The sequence below is a fragment of the Pan troglodytes genome, chromosome 7, assembly GCF_028858775.2.
Source record: "Pan troglodytes isolate AG18354 chromosome 7, NHGRI_mPanTro3-v2.0_pri, whole genome shotgun sequence".
Lineage (NCBI taxonomy): Eukaryota > Metazoa > Chordata > Mammalia > Primates > Hominidae > Pan > Pan troglodytes.
Genome location: NC_072405.2, coordinates 124,325,364 through 124,342,861, shown reverse-complemented (window position 1 = coordinate 124,342,861; position 17,498 = coordinate 124,325,364).

The following is a 17,498-nucleotide window of genomic DNA, read 5'->3' as shown; positions in this document are numbered from 1 at the left end:
AGTATTGGATAATTATAATAAATAATATTGCCTTATAATGGACATGTGTGCTCATAATGTGAGGTACATATTGACTAAATATTTTATTATATTAAATTGTGTGCATCTGAAGAATTCAGTCTGAAATTTATTACTCAATTTATTACTTATTGGTGTTTTCATGAGTATTTTGCTTTGGAATTAATCAACAGGATCTTCTTTGTTTTATAGTTAAAAGAAATCCTGCTGCAGCAAACTCTCTAATATTATGTAACAATATAACCCAACTAGCACTAGATTTTAGGGCTTGCTAGTTGTAGGTATGTAAAATAAGCAAAAGTTAAAACATCCTAAAGAGTAAACAGACTTCAAATTCTTGACCAATTATTTATTCTCTGATAATTAAGGTACCATTTAGATTTTATGAATGCACTTGTGGCTGTGAGCCTCCCTTGTGTTATGACAAGGTCATGCTCACATTCATTTTTTTGGGGGGAATTCAAAGGATATAGCAAATGAAGGGGAGAAATGACTGAAATAAGATATGCCTAGAATTTCCTACAATTCTTTGAAAATGGTTTTGGCGTTCAATTTTCATCATCATTAAAACACATGTACAGATACATTCTCATGGTTGTTTATTTTAGAACACTTTTTCTCTATAAATATGAGAGTCAGGTAACTATTTTTCATGCTTATATAAGAATATCTGTTCCAAGATGTGTGATATTCTCTGGTTTTTTTTTTTTTTTTTTTTTTTTTTTTTTTTTTGTGGTGGGATCTCTGCTCACTGCAACCTCCACCTCCCTGGTTCCAGTGGTATTCTCATTTTGATAGAAAAATTACGGCTAAAGCCTAACATGATCTTAACAGTCAAGGCAGTCCCTTTGAGGGACATGGTTTGGGGCAGGTTATTGGAATCTTAGCTTTGAGACATTTCCTTCAACTCCTCTTCCTCTCTTCTTTTCTCTATTTATTTATTTATTTATTATTTGAGACAAAATCTCACTCTATCACCCAGGCTGGAGTGCAGTGGTGCAATCTTGGTTCACTGCAACCTCTGCCTCCTGGGTTCAAGCAGCTCTCCTGCTTCAGCTTCTTGAGTAAATGGGACTACAGGCACACACCACCACACCAGGGTAATTTTGTATTTTTCGTAGAGATGGGGTTTTCCCATGTTGGCCAGGCTGATCTCTATCTGCTGACCTCAGGTGATCCACCTGCCTGGGCCTCCCAAAGTACTGGGATTACAGGCGTGAGCCACCATGCCAATCCTCTTTTTTCTGTTCAATAACTGGTTCACTATTGTTATCAAGAGGCAAACCGCTTCAGAAAGATATGTCACATATATGGCATCATTCAAACAGCTTAGTTTCATAATTGAACTTACAAATGAATAATGAGAAAGAAGCGAGTTTAACTTTATGCCACGTACTTTGTACTGTCAAGTACCCTGCAGAAGAAATAATCTTAGATATGACTTGTTCAATGAATAAATCAGATGACTAATAGAATTAGGATGCCAAATGTTTATCTCCACATACAACATATTTTCATAGATCACTTTACAAGTCACTTTAATTTCCCAAAATATTCACCTCAAAAAGGAATGTAGAAATTTATTGCTAAATATGTCTCCTCACTTGACAAAAGTTATTATAGTTTCAGTATTCATAATTTTCAATCACTTGAAATATGATAATTAAATAACCATAAAACTTTGTAATCAGGAATAAAAGAAAAAAGATTATGCATACAACAGCTCAAATATGTCTACTATATTTTATTTCTTTTTTTTCTCATGATGGCTTGACTTGCTTTTTTTTCAAAATATCAGAACTCCATCACTTTATGAGCAGACATCCATTGGTTTTTGCTTTTCCCAGTGAAATGTTGAGAACAAATAGAATGCCTTATACCCTGCAGAAGTGTTCAGTAGAAAGCCCTGATTATCAGCGAGAGCCACTTGAGAGACAATTTTCTTACAGAGCTGCTGAATCATTTCAAGGAGATCTGGCATGAATGAGGCGTGATATTTATTTCAACTCTAAAGAATATATGGTGTGTGTATGGTCGTTCATTATCTTTGCAAATATCCTGAGGAATAATCAACTTCCAGTATAATAAAAGTCTGTCAAAACAGAATCCTGATAATAAATATGAACATATACATCAAAGTCCACATTTTACAACATTTTATTTTATAATAATTTTATATAGAAAATATCTACAAATGGGTAGGATGGGAAAGTATGCCAAATAGATAAATTTTCACAGTAGTTCGGCAATTTTTAAAAATTGAATCAAAGCTACTAACCCACAAAACACTTTCCTTTGGAAATATATATATGTTTATCTGCAAAGTTTCCTCTCTTTTTGAAAGGTAAAAATACTATTATAAACTATATTTGAAAACTGTATTTTGCCTTTGTGAATAAAATTGTATGAATATATTTTATTGTTTAGTACTGCTTTGTTACTAAGCTTATGTGAAGTCACTGCACAGGACACAGATGAGAAAACTAAAGTTCAGGGAAGTGAATTAGTTCCATAATTGTCTTGCAAATATTTGAAAAGAATAAGCTCTTTGTTATTTTTTTCTTTCTATTCCAAGGGATATCATTAAACATTTAACATTAACTATTCAAATGCATGTGGAAATTACATAATTTGAGTGTCCCTGTTTAACGCCCAAGTTGCAAAATAATTATACATATTAAAATGTGTATAGTAAAAATATGCTAGAAGATGTAATTAGAAGGTTGCTTTGATTGGTGAATTATAAGTGTCATAATAATATATAAAGAAGACTGATTTTAAATCAGAAGCTCAGACATACAGATGGACACTGCAACATTTTCTGGTTGTTAGCAATTCCTGATAACCTTAGAAAGACCTTGATTTGATTCCTGGAAATTAATGTGATCTCTTGGCAGGCTCTGTCATCCCTGTTGAGACTTTAGGGAAGATGCAATGACACATTTGCTGACATCAGAAATAAAAACACCTCATAAAAATTAGAGATAGGTAGGACTACAATAAAGAAGATTGTCAAAAATCTATTTTATGATTTTATGTAATGAGTAATTTACCTTTGATACATTTTACATTCATAAAAAGAAGAGCATCATTGTACCTTCAAAATATTTTTCTTAGTTTTAAAAGAATTAGAATGTAAAATAAAATTTAAAATGGTGTAATAGTAATAAAAAACACAGACACTACAATTTAAAATAATAATCTAAAATCAATAGTTTTATGACTTGAAATATATACAACTTTGAAATCAAATCTGTTGTATCATTGACACAAAATAAACATTTTTAACTATATAGTTGGAGAAAATATTTATAACAATGTTCAAACTTTGCTGTACCCCAGTTTATAGAAGTAATTTACTAATAACAATCTTTCAGAAGAAATTAATATAAGTAAAAGTACCCTGTGATATGATTGATAATTGCACCTACGTGGAAAGAAGCCCGTTTAAAAAAATACAGAGTTCTATAATGTGCTTCCCCTAGTGGGTTGATGTGAGAAAGTTACTTGAAATTTCTTTTCTATCACTATAGTAGTAGTAATAGTATTAACAGTAATAATGATGCCAATAATATCATAAATGTATCTATTAATTAAAGAATGTAATAAAATGCCAGAAAAATAAGTCTAGAACTTAACTCTTTATGAATTATTTAAATTTAATTCTACCAATAACCCTATGAGGTAGGTAATACTATTAATCTCTTCTTGAAGAAAAGGAAGCTGAGGCAAAGAAATACTAGATACATAGCCCAAGTCACACAGCTAGAAAGTGAAGGTCAGTATTTTTTTTAAAGTAAATTCGTGTGTGCTAATCTGAATATACATTAATTTATCTGGAAGCATACCAAGAAATTGTAAGAAGGGTTATTTTTGAGAAGAGAATCTAAAGAACAAGGGTGGAAAAAATATTATCCATTTTGATATTATTTAAATTGTCACCAGGTTATTACAATTATTACCAAATTATTACAAATTGCCAAGTTATTACAAATACAATTATTTTCACACATGTTATATGTATGTATGTATTTTTAAGAAAGAATGGCCATATTGTTTAATGATAACATATAAATATCATATATAAAATAGATAATGCTGTATTAACATAATTGTGCATGTGTGAGGGAGAGGTAATTACATTACTAAGGTAGTTGAGGATTATGTGAGTTAATGGATATTAAGAACTTAAAACAGTTTTATAAACAGTAAACACTAAGTTAACATTATCTATTATTATTATTATATGCATGGTACAAATCTACTAGTGTTGTCATTTTTAGATATACATAGGGGTGTATTCTGTTTGCACCATATTTTAAAAACTAGCTTTGTCCCGAAGAATATGTATCTTAGCCTTTGTTACTCTTTTTGGCATAGAAATGTTCAAACTCCTAATGAGTAATGAGCTAATTCAATAAAAAATTCGAATATCCTTTATCATTTAGGAGTAAAATTGGTGTTTACTGGTAATGACCTACCTACCCAAAAGTGTGCAGCCTATGCAGATATGAAAAAATATTTTAAGAGACTAACCACAAGATGGCAGCGTTCTTAGACGACCATTTGATTCTAGATAGTAATGTTCAATACACATTTCCACATGAAGCTCTCCTATTTAAAATGATCAAAACATTATACAGACAGAAATGTAGAGATGTATTTTACCATCTATATTTTTTTTCTCTGAAAAGCATTCAAATATATTGAGAAATAGTTTTGGATTGATTATATATAGAAAAAAACTATTTCATATTAAGAATGAATGAAAGCCATGATACTAAAAAAGCGGAATAATTTAAATAGCCTAAAAACAAAGAAAGCAAGATAACATATTTATTAATCACTCTCAATAGGCCAAATAATTGAAAGACGAGTAAGAGAAACTGAAGAGGTGAAGACTGTGGGCCCAGAAGAGAAGGCAATCTTTAAGTCATATTTTCCTCAACTTCCACAAGAGGACATAATTCTCATGAATTCAGAGCTCATGCATGTGGGATTTTAAATTAAAATATTAGAACTGTTTAGGAATGTGTAAAAAGAGTGAAATATTAGTTTTTTGTTTTTACGGTTTATAACCACAGTAATGCTTCCCATGTGATAATATTTTCAAACAAAACAAAATTTATATTAACAGAAAAACAAAAAGCAGAAAGAGATACAGATAACACAATTCTGTAAGAGGGATTCTAAATTTAAAAATATTATTTTTTACTTTACAGACAAGCAAATGCTGAGAGATTTTGTCACCACCAGGCTTGCCCTACAAGAGCTCCTGAAGGAAGCGCTAAATATGGAAAGGAAAAACCGGTACCAGCCGCTGCAAAATCATGCCAAAATGTAAAGACCATCAAGACTAGGAAGAAACTGCATCAACTAACGAGCAAAATCACCAGCTAACATCATAATGACAGGATCAAATTCACACATAACAATATTAACTTTAAATGTAAATGGACTAAATGCTCCAATTAAAAGACACAGACTGGCAAATTGGATAAAGAGTCAAGACCCATCAGTGTGCTGTATTCAGGAAACCCATCTCACATGCAGAGACACACATAGACTCAAAATAAAAAGATGGAGGAAGATCTACCAAGCAAATGGAAAACAAAAAAAGGCAGGGGTTGCAATCCTAGTCTCTGATAAAACAGACTTTAAACCAACAAAGATCAAAAGAGACAAAGAATGCCATTACATAATGGTAAAGGGATCAATTCAACAAGAAGAGCTAACTATCCTAAATATATATGCACCCAATACAAGAGCACCCAGATTCATAAAGCAAGTCCTGAGTGACCTACAAAGAGACTTAGACTCCCACACATTAATAATGGGAGACTTTAACACCCCATTGTCAACATTAGACAGATCAACGAGACAGAAAGTCAACAAGGATACCCAGGAATTGAACTCAGCTCTGCACCAAGCGGACCTAATAGACATCTACAGAATTCTCCACCCCAAATCAACAGAATATACTGTTTTTTCAGCACCACACCACACCTATTCCAAAATTGACCACATACTTGGAAGTAAAGCTCTCCTCAGCAAATGTAAAAGAGCAGAAATTATAACAAACTATCTCTCAGACCACAGTGCAATCAAACTAGAACTCAGGATTAAGAAAGTCACACAACCACTCAACTACATGGAAACTGAACAACCTGCTCCTGAGTGACTACTGGGTACATAACGAAATGAAGGCAGAAATAAAGATGTTCTTTGAAACCAACGAGAACAAAGACACAACATACCAGAATCTCTGGGATGCATTCAAAGCAGTGTGTAGAGGGAAATTTATAGCACTAAATGCCCACAAGAGAAAGCAGGAAAAATCCAAAATTGACACCCTAACATCACAATGAAAAGAACTAGAAAAGCAAGAGCAAACACATTCAAAAGCTAGCAGAAGGCAAGACATAACTAAAATCAGAGCAGAACTGAAGGAAATAGAGACACAAAAAACCCTTCAAAAAATTAATGAATCCAGGAGCTGGTTTTTTGAAAGGATCAACAAAACTGATAGACTGCTAGCAAGACTAATAAAGAAAAAAAGAGAGAAGAATCAAATAGATGCAATAAAAAATGATAAAGGGGATATCACCACTGATCCCACAGAAATACAAACTACCATCAGAGAATACTACAAACACCTCTACACAAATAAAATAGAAAATCTAGAAGAAATGGATAAATTCCTCGACACATACACTCTCCCAAGACTAAACCAGGAAGAAGTTGAATCTCTAAATAGACCAATAACAGGAGCTGAAATTGTGGCAATAATCAATAGCTTACCAACCAAAAAGAGTCCAGGACCAGATGGATTCACAGCTGAATTCTACCAGAGGTACAAGGAGGAACTGGTACCATTCCTTCTGAAACTATTCCAATCAATAGAAAAAGAGGGAATCCTCCTTAACTCATTTTATGAGACCAGCATCATTCTGATACCAAAGCCAGGCAGAGACACAACAAAAAAAGAGAATTTTAGTCCAATATCCTTAATGAACATTGATGCAAAAATCCTCAATAAAATACTGGCAAACCGAATCCAGCAGCACATCAAAAAGCTTATCCACCATGATCAAGTGGGCTTCATCCCTGGGATGCAAGGCTGGTTCAATATACGCAAATCAATAAATGTAATCCAGCATATAAAGAGAGCCAAAGACAAAAACCACATGATTATCTCAATAGATGCAGAAAAACCTTTGACAAAATTCAACAACCCTTCATGCTAAAAACTCTCAATAAATTAGGCATTGATGGGACGTATTTCAAAATAATAAGAGCTATCTATGACAAACCCACAGCCAATATCATACTGAATGGGCAAAAACTGGAAGCATTCCCTTTGAAAACTCGCACAAGACAGGGATGCCCTCTCTCACCACTCCTATTCAACATAGTGTTGGAAGTTCTGGCCAGGGCAATTAGGCAGGAGAAGGAAATAAAGGGTATTCAATTAGGCAAAGAGGAAGTCAAATTGTCCCTGTTTGCAGACGACATGATTGTCTATCTAGAAAACCCCATTGTCTCAGCCCAAAATCTCCTTAAGCTGATAAACAACTTCAGCAAAGTCTCAGGATACAAAATCAATGTACAAACATCACAAGCATTCTTATACAACAACAACAGACAGAGAGCCAAATCATGAGTGAGCTCCCATTCACAATTGCTTCAAAGGGAATAAAATACCTAGGAATCCAACTTACAAGGGATGTGAAGGACCTCTTCAAGGAGAACTACAAACCACTGCTCAAGGAAATAAAAGAGGATACAAACAAATGGAAGAACATTCCATGCTCACGGGTAGGAAGAATCAATATCGTGAAAATGGCTATACTGCCCAAGGTAATTTACAGATTCAATGCCATCCCCATCAAGCTACCAATGCCTTTCTTCACAGAATTGGAAAAAACTACTTTAAAGTTCATATGGAAGCAAAAAGGAGCCCGCATCGCCAAGGCAATCCTAAGCCAAAACAACAAAGCTGGAGGCATCACACTACCTGACTTCAAACTATACTACAAGGCTACAGTAACCAAAACAGCATGGTACTGGTACCAAAACAGAGATATAGATCAATGGATCAGAACAGAGCCCTCGGAAATAATGCCGCATATCTACAGCTATCTGATCTTTGACAAACCTGAGAAAAACAAGCAATGGGGAAAGGATTCCTTATTTAATAAATGGTGCTGGGAAAACTGGCTAGCCATATGTAGAAAGCTGAAACTGTATCCCTTCCTTACACCTTATACAAAAATTAATTCAAGATGGATTAAAGACTTAAACGTTAGACCTAAAACCATAAAAACCCTAGAAGAAAACCTAGGCATTACCATTCAGGACATAGGCATGAGCAAGGACTTCATGTCTAAAACACCAAAAGCAATGGCAACAAAAGCCAAAATTGACAAATGGGATCTAATTAAACTAAAGAGCTTCTGCACAGCAACAGAAACTACCATCAGAGTGAACAGGCAACCTACAGAATGGGAGAAAATTTTTGCAACCTACTCATCTGACAAAGGGCTAATATCCAGAATCTACAATGAACTCAAACAAATTGACAAGAAAAAAACAAACAACCCCATCAAAAAGTGGGCGAAGGACATGAACAGACACTTCTCAAAAGAAGACATTTATGCAGCCAAAAAACACATGAAACAATGCTCATCATCACTGGCCATCAGAGAAATGCAGATCAAAACCACAATGAGATACCATCTCACACCAGTTACAATGACAATCATTAAAAAGTCAGGAACAACAGGTGCTGGAGAGGATGTGGAGAAATAGGAACACTTTTACACTGTTGGTGGGACTGTAAACTAGTTCAACCATTGTGGAAGTCAGTGTGGCAATTCCTCAGGGATCTAGAACTGGAAATACCATTTGACCCAGCCATCCCATTACTGGGTATATACCCAAAGGACTATAAATCATGCTGCTATAAAGACACATGCACATGTATGTTTATTGCAGCATTATTCACAATAGCAAAGACTTGGAACCAACCCAAATGTCCAACAATGATAGACTGGATTAAGAAAATGTGGCACATATACACCATGGAATACTATGCAGCCATAAAAAATGATGAGTTCATGTCCTTTGTAGGGACATGGGTGAAATTGGAAATCATCATTCTCAGTAAACTATCGCAAGAACAAAAAACCAAACACCGCATATTCTCACTCATAGGTGGGAATTGAACAATGAGATCACATGGACACAGGAAGGGGAATATCACACTCTGGGGACTGTGGTGGGGTGGGGGGAGGGGGTAGGGATAGCATTGGGAGATATACCTAATGCTAGATGACGAGTTAGTGGGTGCAGCACACCAGCATGGCACATGTATACATATGTAACTAACCTGCACAATGTGCACATGTACCCTAAAACTTAAAGTATAATAATAATAATAAAATATATTATTTTTGCCATTTTATTTTTAAATATTATTCTATCACCCTTTTGTAAAAAATACTAATTTATATGCATCATTTCTTTCTGTCCAAAATTAAAAATAAACAAAAATGGAATTCACAAAGATAATTCTGTTTCTTCTCTAATAATCATAATATATGAATATTGTGTTTATTTCTAGCATTTATCTCTAAAATTCCTCTCACTTATTGTTTTGCTCTTTATTTCATATTCTACCAATTTTACCCTTATTTCATCCTATTTTCATTTACATCACGTTTTATCTCTTACTGCAACCAAAATTGTACAAAACTATAAAATCATTTTGAAATTCAGAATAATTAAAATACATCTTAAACTTTATTTTTCTTTTAAAAAATATTTTATAAAAGCAGAAGAACTGAACTATTCAACTGTTTAAGCTCCCATCATCATTCATTCTAAGCATTGTAATAGGAATCCAATCCAATCAGATTCAATGTCTGGAAAAATAGTAATGTCAATTATTATATTTTTAATTGATGCATGATAATGGTAAAGATTTATTGAGTACATGTGATACTTTGATAACACATGTTGGTTATAACACATTGTTATAACCAACTCAAGTTATTCAGGATATCCATTCTATCAAATATTTATTGTTTCTTTGTTTTGGGATCATTTCACAACTTTCCTAGCTATTATAAAATATCTAATATATTGTTGATAATTATAGTCACCCTACTATGTCATCAAACATGAGAATTTACCCAATCTATTTTGCATTATGTTTGCACCCATTAACCAACCTGTCTTCCTTTCTTCCCCCAAACATCCTTTCCAGCCTCTAGTAATGATCATTTTACTCACTACCTCCATGACATAAACTTTTTTAGTTCCCACATATGATTAAGAACAAGTGGTATTTGTCTTTCTGTGCCTGACTTATTTCTCTTAACATTACCTCCAAGTCCATCCATGTTGCCACAAATGACAACATTTCCTTATTTTTATGGTTGAATAGCATTCTATTGTGTGTGTGTATATATACATATATATCACATTTTCTTTATTCATTTATCGATGGACACTTATGTTGATTCCACTTGTGGGCTATTGTGAATAATGTTGCAATAAACATGGAGGTGTAAGTATCTCTTTGACATACTGATTTCCTTTCTTTTGGATAAATACACAATACCTGAATTGGTGGATTGTGTGGTAGTTCTAGTTTTAGTTTTCTGAGAAACTTCCATATGGTTTTATATAATGGCTGTATTATTTAACATTCCCACCAATAGAGTATGAGTTTCCTTTTCTCCATATCCTTGCCAGCATTTGCTTTTTTTTTCTTCTTTTTGATTGTAGCCATACTTACCAGGGTAAGATGACATCTCATTGTCATTTGGATTTGCATTTCTCTAGTGATTCGTGATGTTGAGCATTTTGTTTTCATCCAACAAGGCCAATTGTATCTCTTATTTTGAGAAATGCCTACTCAGATAGATGCTTTGCCAACTTTTTCATTAGATTGTTTCTTCTCTTTTTCTTTTGTTTCCTGTTGATTTGAGTTCCTTGAATATTCTGGATGTTAGTTTCTTGTTAGATAAATAGTTAGAAAATATTTCTCTCATTCTACAGATTGTGTCTTCATTCTGTTGATAGTTTCCTTTTCTGTGAGGAAGCTTTTTTGATTCAATATAGTCTCATTTGTCTATTTTTGTTTCTGTAGCTGGTGCTTTGAGATATTAGTGATAAAATCTTTACCTAGGCCAAAGTCTGGAAGCATTTTCCCTGTTTTCTTCTGGTGGTGTTACAGTTTTGGGTCTTACATTTAAGTCTTCAATCCATTTTGACATGATTTTTGTATATGGTAAGATACAGGGGTCTAGTCGCAATCTTATGCATAGAGATATCAAGTTTTTCCAGTAAGATTTATTCAGGAGAATGTCCTTTTGTCAGCATATGTTCTTAGCTCCTTTTCAAAAATTGATTGGTTGTAAATACGTGAATTTATTTTGGGGTTCTCTATTTGGTTCAGTTGGTATATGTGTCTATGCTTATCCCATTGCCATGCTGTTTTATTATTATAGCTTTGTAGTATATATTAAACTCATTTGAAGTGTGATGCTTCCAGCTTTGTTCTTTTTGCTCAGTACTGCTTTGGCTCCTCAGAGTCTTTTGTGGTTCTATATAAATTTTAGAATTATTTTTTCTATTTCTATGAAGAGCATAATTGGTATTTTGATATGGATTGTAGTAAATGTGTAGATTCTATTGGGCAGTATGGTCATTTTAAAAATAATAATTCTTTCAATCCATTTCTCATTTTGCATCTTTCTCTCTTTTTCTTGGTTAATCTAGCTAGCAGTATATCAATTTTGTTTATTTTTTCAAAAACCCAGATTTTTGTTCATTGATCCATTGCATTTTTTATGCCTCTATTTTGTTTAGTTCTGCTTTAATCTTAATTACACCTTGTATTCTACCAATTTTTGGTTTGCTTTTTTTTTGCTTTTCTAGTTTCTTGAGGTGCATTGTTGTTAATTTGAAAATTTCATACTTTTTAATGTATGTATATTTAGTATAAATTGCCCTAGAGGCACGGCTTTCATGGTATTCCATGGGTTTTGGTATGTTTTGTTTCCATTTTCATGTTCTTTAAGAATTTTTAAATTTTCTTCTTAATTTCTTTATTGATCTAAGATAATTCAGTGTCACAATGTCTAATTTTCATGTATTTGTACAGTTTCCAGTTTTTCTCATTATTGATTTCTAGTATTCTACTTTGGTGTTAGAGAATACTCAATATAATTTCAATTTAAATAAAAATTTGAGACATGTTTTGTGACTTAGCATATAGTCTCTCCTGGAAAATCTTTCATGCACTGATCAGAAGAACGTTTATTATGCAGCTGTTGGATAAAGTGATCTGTACATTTCTGTCAGGTCAATTTGGCCTAAAGTGCAATCTAAATCCAATGTTTCTGTGTTCAAATTTGTCTGGATGATCTGTCCAATGTTGAGAGTGATGGGTTGAAGTCCACAACTATTATTTTATTGGAGTCTCTCTCCCCCTCTATAGTTAATAATATTTGCTTTATATATCTGGGTGTTCCAATTTTGAGTGCCCATATATTTAGAATTTTTATAACCTCCTGCTGTTTTGACTTCTTTATCATTATATAATGACTATATTTACCTCTATTTACTGTTTTTGCTTTGTTTTTGCTTAAAATCTGTTGTATCTGATATAAATATAGCTATTTCTGATCACTTCTGGTTTCTATTTTCATGAAATATCCTTTTCTACCCCTTCACTTTCAGTCTGTATACCTCTACAGGTGAAGGTAGTTTCTTGGTGGCATCAAATAGTTGATTTATGTTTTGATTTATTGATTAATTTTTTATTTATCCATCCAGTCTATATTGTTTAAGTGGGAGAATTTAATCTTTTACATACAAGGTTATTACTAGTAGGTGATAAATTCCTTTATTTTTGCTAGTTGTTTTCTGGTTATTTTATATATCATTTTTTTTCTTTCTCTCAATGTTTATTAGTGCTGTTTGATGTGTGTTAGTTGTACCAGTGAGTATTATGCTTTTGTGTGTTTTCATGATGGTAGATATTGTCTTTTTGCTTCTAGATGCAGAAATCTCTTGAGCATTTTTTTGTTTGGCTGGTCTATTGGTGATGAACTCTCTCAGTTTTGCTTGTCTGAGAAAGATTTTATTTCTCCTTAATTTTGATAGGCTATTACTTCTGGGTATAGTATTCTTGACTCACAGTTCTTTATTTTCAACATTTTGTAAAACTATCCACTTTTTTCTAGAATGTAAGGCTTCTGCTGAGAAATTAGCTCTTAGCCTGAGGATGGTTTGTTTATATGTAACTTGAAGTGTTTCTCTCTTTTTTATTTTCTTAATAATTCTCACTTTGTTTTTCAGTTTGGCAGTTTCACTATAATGTGTTTGGAGAAGATCTATTTGAGTGGAATCTACTTGGAGATCACTGAGTACCCTGGATCTAGAGAGCTATATTACTTGGAAGACTTGAAAAAGGTTTTCAGCCATTATTTAGTTTAATAGGTTGGGTATTCCTTTGCCTATCTTTTCTCCTTCTGGAACACACAAAAAAATGGAATATTAGTTTGCTTTATGGTTTCTTGTGTGTCATAGGGTACTCTCTATTCTTTTTTATTATTTTTCTTTCTTTTTTTCCCCCTTTGGTCTGACTGAGTTATTTAAAAACACTTGTCTTCAAGATAAGAAATTCTTTCTTTTGTTTAATACAGTGTATTTTTAAGGCTCTTAATTATACTTTTTATTTTATTCACTGACTTCAGTTTTAGAAATAATTTTGTTTCTTTGTAATAATATCATTTTTTGGTGAATTCCTTATTCAGATTGTGAATTAATGATTTTTTTATTGTTTATTTGCTTTTCCATAACTCACAGAGCTTATTTAATGTCATTATTCTGAATTCTCTTTTACAGATGTCATGCATACAATTTTCACTGAAATCTGCTGCTGGAGAATTATCTTATTTTGTTCTTTTGGGGGTGTCATATTTTTAACTTTTTAAAAAAATGTTTATTTCAATAGCTTTTGGGGTACAATTTTTTTTTAATATGGATGATTTATATAGTAGTGAATTCTGAGATTTTAGTGCACTCATCACCAAGCAGTGTACCTTGTACCTAATGTGTAGTTTTTTTATCCCTATACCCCCTTGCCTTTCTCCCACTTCTGAGTCTCTAAAATCCATTATATCACTCTTTATTCCTTTGCTTACTCATAGCTTAGGTCCCACTCACATGTGAGAAAATACGGTTTCTGGTTTTCCACTCCTGTGTTACTTACCTTAGAACAATGGCCTCCAGCTTCACCCAAGTTGCTGCAAAAAAACATTATTTCACTCCTTATAATGGCTGAGTAGTATTTCATGGTGTATATACACCACATTTACTTTATCCACTCATTAGTTGATGAACACTTAAGTTGGTTCCATGTCTTTACAATTGTGAATTGTGCTGCTATAAAACATACATGTGCAAGTGTCTTTTTTATATGATGACTTCTTTTCCTTTGGGAAGATATTCAGTAGTGGGATTGCTGGATTGAGATGTAGATCTACTTTTAGTTCTTTAAGGAATCTCCATACTTTTTCCACAGCGGTTGCACTAATTATTTACACTCCTACCAACAGTGGAGAAGTTTTCCTTTTTCACCACATCCATGGCAACATCTGTTGTTTTTTGACTTATTAATAAAGGCAAATCTTTTTTTTTTTTTTTTTTTTTTTTTGGAGACAGAGTCTCACTCAGTTGCCCAGGCTGGAGTACCATGGCGCTATCTCAGCTCACTGCAAGCTCCGCCTCCTGGGTTCACGAATAAAGGCAATTCTTACCGGAGTAAGGTGGTCTCTCACTATGGTTTTAGTTTTTCTTTCCCTGTTGATTAGAGCTTTTTTGTTTGTTTATGGGCCATTTGTATATCTTCTTTTGAGAAATATCTATTCATTTCCTTTGCCCACTTCCTGTTGGGATTATTTTTTTTCTTTCTGACTTGTTTGAATTACTTGTAGATTCTGGATACTATTCCTTTGGAATAGTATTCCTTTGGATACATAGTTTGCAAATATTTTCTCCTATTCTGTAGCTTATCTGTTTACCTTGATCATCATCTTTTGCTGTGCAGAAGCTTTTCAGTTTAATTAGGTCCCATTTATTTATATTTGATTGTTGCATTAGTTTTGGGGTTCTTAGTCATGAATTATTTGCCTAGGCTGATGTCCAGAAGAGGTTTTCCAATGTTGTCTTCTAGAATTTTGTGTAGTTTAAGGTCTCATACTTCAGTTGTTAATCCATCTTGCGTTCAGTTTTGCATATGGTGACAGATAGGAATCCAATTTCATTCTTCTACATGTGGCTTACAAGTTTTCTCAGCACCACTTATTAAAGAGTGTCAATTTCCTAATTTATGTTTTTGTATGCTTTGTCAAAGATCAGTTGGGTGTACTTATTTGGCTTTATTTCTGAGTTTGTTATCCTGTTCTGTTGGTCTGTGTGTCCACTTTTATACAGTACCATGATGTTTTGGTAACTATAGCCTTGCAGTATAATTTGAAGTCCAGTAATGTAATGCCTCCAAATTTGTTCTTTTGCATTGGCTATGCAGACTCTTTTTTGGTTCCATATGAATGTTAGGATTTTTTTTCTAATTCTGTGAAAAATGATATTGGCATTTTGATGGAAATAACATTGAATCTGTAGATTGCTTTGGATATGGTCATTTTCATGATATTGATTCTTCCAATCCATGAGTATAGGATGTGTTTTCATTTGTTTGTGTCCTTTATTATATCATTCAGCAGTGTTTTATAATTCTTCTTGTAATACAATCTTTCATCTCCTTGGTTAGTATATTCCTGGGTATTTTATTTATTTTGCAGTTGTAAAAGAGATTGAGTTCTTGATTTGATTCTCAGCTTGCCCTTTCATATCAGCATATATGGCATAACAGTCAGTTCTTCCAATTTTGGTGATTGGCTTTCCTAGGAAAAAGAAAAACATTTTTTTTTCTGTAGATGTGTCTATTGTGTTGCTTGGGTACAGTGCTTTGACTTTACTTCTGAATAGGCGTGGTAGTTATAATTTATAATTTATAATTTCTTCTGTATAGACACTGTTGTTGGTGTCTGTGAGTTATTCAGTGGCCTAGGCTGTCGTTGTTATTTGAGGCTGTGGTGAAGCTTTGCTGGGCATGAGGACACAAACAAGGTCAGTTCTCAAGCTTCAGTGGTTGCAGCACAGTATGCTTATCTTTGGTCCCCAAGGTGGTTTATGAAGACACAGGTGGTAGTAAACCCAGGTGGACTGATCTTTGAGCCTCCTGGAAGCCTGCTCATGTGCTGACCATGACAAGAGGGAGCTGGGCAGGTAGGAGGGTTTTGGACCCCTGGGTGGTATGAGTGATGTTGGTGATGGCAGTAGGCATACTGGATGAACACTCAGGCCTGCAGGCAACAGTTCTTGGTGCCCGAAGTGGTGGTAACAGATTGTGCCTGCCAGTCTCCAGGTGATGCATGTAGGCCTATCCTCAGGCCCCAAAGAGGAGTGCATAAATACTATGAGTGTTGGATGGGAAGATTGATCCCCTGACTCCCAGACGACATGTGCAGACCCATCCCCCCATGTAATACTTAAAAAAATTCTATTATTCGGTGACATTTTACCTTACATATTATTGTGCCATAGTATGTCTGATATTGGACATAGTTTAAGAAAATAGAATATATCCTAGAAACATTTTATTTTATTACTGTAATTGAAAGTAGAAGAAAACATGAATAATACAAGAAAAACAATAATCTTTGTAACACACATACAATTAAAACACCTTTTGAAATTTTTATGGCAAATATGGAAGTCAACTAGATTATAGAGCTTAATGTTTACATTAAACAAAAGAAAGATAAAGGAAAACATGAACGAGCAACCTGATAGTCTTATATTTGTTGATAGCGTTTTTGAATATATTGAACTAATCAGTGAAACATTGTTATCAAATGAGTAAATCTGAGGAGAGAATATTGCAAGTATGCTTTTATCTGTTTCACACACATCATTAAAATCTACACAAAAACATCTAATTTAAAACAAAAAGTCTACTTATGTATTGATAAGAAGTCTGAAACATTCTATATACTGTTTTCTCAATTTTACTTTCTCCTTCTGTCTTAATGCATCTTTGCTGCTATAAAGGAGTTCTCGATGAAGAGTAATTGAAAAAAAAAGTTTTTTGCTCATGATTCTGATGTCTTGGAAAATGTAAGATTGGACATCTACTTCTGATGAGGCCCTGAGGCTTCTTCAACTTACCAGAGAAAGCAGAAGGAAGTCAACACATGCAAAGAGATAATATAGTGGGAGAGGAAACACAGCGAGGGATGTTCCAGGTTCTTTGTAACAACCAGCTCTCATGGTAATTAATTAATAAAGTATGAGCTCACTCACTCCTGAGAGAGGGAATTATCTGCCCATGAGAAATC